The following is a 2,403-nucleotide window of genomic DNA, read 5'->3' on the forward strand; positions in this document are numbered from 1 at the left end:
GTCGTCTGTTGAATACTGTACATCAGACGACTTACTAGTAAGCCGTCCCAGACCCTAAATTTAACCCCTAAACTAAATTGATTAAATAAACTAACTAACCACGTTATAAACCCGTAGTTATACTTAAATAGTGTTTACTATACACAGAATTAAAACACTTAGGTAAATTTTAAAGTTTTCAAAAAAACATTTATGCATTCCAAAATCTAACCCTAAGAACACATACAATACTACAACATATGTTGGCAAAACCTAAACCAAAGAATATCATGACTCACTACTTTCACTCATCTATGTTGAAAACAATTAACTTTTGTTATATCTTCATTTATATCTCTTAAAACCTATGTTAATTACATGATTTCAATTTTTCGCTTATCAAAATATTTTTTACAAAATTTTTAAATTATTTCTAAGTAAAACTAGTCCAGATAAGTCGTATGGACGACTTACTGGAAAATCGTCTGGACGACTTAACTTCTTGGAAAGTCGTCTGGACGACTTACTGGAAAGTCGTCTGGGCAGACGACTTAAGGGGGTTAGAAACGTAAAAAAATTTTGGTTTTTTTGTTTGTTCACAAGTTCAATAGTCTTTTAGGTTACTTTTGCATTTGTTTCAAGTTTGGGTTAACCTTTGTGTTTGAAATCAAGTTGTGAGTCATATTTGGCAATTTTCCATTTATCTATTTCTAATTCAGTATCACACAGATTGGTGCACAAGAACATAATTTTAATTAATTTTAAATTTTAAATTTTTTTAAATTATGTTTTAGAAAGAAGAATAATATTTTTTTAATAAACTTTGGATTTTATGTGGAGATCAGACATTAATTTATAGTAAATAATATTTGATGGATGATTTTGGATTGCATTTTTATCAGAGAAATATCATAAGATAATCTAATAAACATTTTATCACAAATATAGAACACAATGATCAAATCACCTAAATCTGTTGCATTATAGAGGTAAAAATCAAGGCCAGTTTCCATCTCTCTCTATTTTACTACAATTACACTCTCCTTGATGCTTAATGATCCCTTATCTGCCTTCTTTGTACTCATAAGATACATAGATGTTTTCAAATGGCTTGTTCTATCTAAAGAAAATGTGAAAGCTCAAAATCAGTGTTATGCTTCTAATGCTAATATTAAGTTCATAATCATTTACTTGTCGTAGTCACTTTGTTGAATGGATTTCATGTGTTGTAACTTGCAGAGGGCCATTGTGGTGAGACAGGAGCTTGCAAAGCTCAACAAAGAGATTACTGCTTGATGGGTTGTTTGAGATGATCCTATGTCTCTAGATTTATTGTTGGTACAAGTTTGAAGAATTTTGCAAATGATAGTTCAGAACTTGAAACCTTGTTGCTGGTTTAGACATTTATTGCCCTCTTCTAATGTCCTATCTGAATTTGAAAACCCAACCTGAGTATCTACTAATATTAAACGGGGGATATGAACTCCATTTAGCCTATCCACGTCAGCTACAAAAATCAGCCTGTCATAAATCATCTTTGTGTCATGTCATCGTCAAAATTGGTCTTTCATTTTGGAGGAACTGGATGTGATTTTGTGTTATTGTTCTATGTTATCATACAAAAACAGAACTGTGAATAGCCTGAGGAGCAAGATCTACTTATGTGTTGTTCTTTTTCGTCCATGTAGTTTAACACATTTTGTTATTTTGGAAAATACTTTGACAGCACGTTACGTAGACACAACTTGGGAGGAGGATTTACGAATTTTTTGCCACCTTGGATCAGGTTAAATTTCTGCTCTTATTCTCTGCCTTTGAAGTTGGAACCACTCTTCTTATGGTAAAAATTGTATATGAATGTGGTTTACAGCAGCACTGGAGGCCCTTCTCTGTTTGTGGTCATTAACAGATTGATCCAAATGATTAAATATCTCAGGATTTTTCTAGTATCTCTCCCAATCTAATGATTATATATAATGTTGTGGGGTTTCGACATAACCTGAATTAGTCCATACGAAAAGTTGATCATCGATTGAAGAATGAGATCTTTTCACAATTGAGGAAAAATATATTATTTTTTGAGTTTATTACACACAGGGGCAGTTTCAAGTTTTCTTTTACACAATAGAGCAGTTCCCAATACAGAGGTAGTTTTTTCAATGGAAAGACTCCAAAAAGCGTAACTGGTCGTTTCATTCAGTTAGGTTAATTATTTTATTATATTTTTTGGTTCGGTTTTTGAATTTCGAAACGGGAGTGGTGGGGTCGTGTTATTAATTACTTTCACCTTTACCTTTTGACAAACATCAGTTACCGAGAGTAAATCTCGAAACTCTGTTTGAGAGGAATAGGAGGCAATTTCCGGCCGGTGAGAGTTTAACAGCGTACGTTGAAGATTCCGGCGACGATGTCGAGGAGACGGAG

General features: G+C 33.0%; 1 long non-coding RNA gene across 1 annotated transcript in view; it reads right to left on the reverse strand.

The window, feature by feature from the left end:
* Positions 1–2,403, reverse strand: part of LOC106305324 — a 9,672-nt gene that overhangs the window by 945 nt on the left and 6,324 nt on the right. The gene's annotated exons all lie outside the window — the stretch shown is intronic.

Source organism: Brassica oleracea, chromosome C7, assembly GCF_000695525.1.
Source record: "Brassica oleracea var. oleracea cultivar TO1000 chromosome C7, BOL, whole genome shotgun sequence".
Taxonomy (NCBI): Eukaryota; Viridiplantae; Streptophyta; class Magnoliopsida; order Brassicales; family Brassicaceae; genus Brassica; species Brassica oleracea.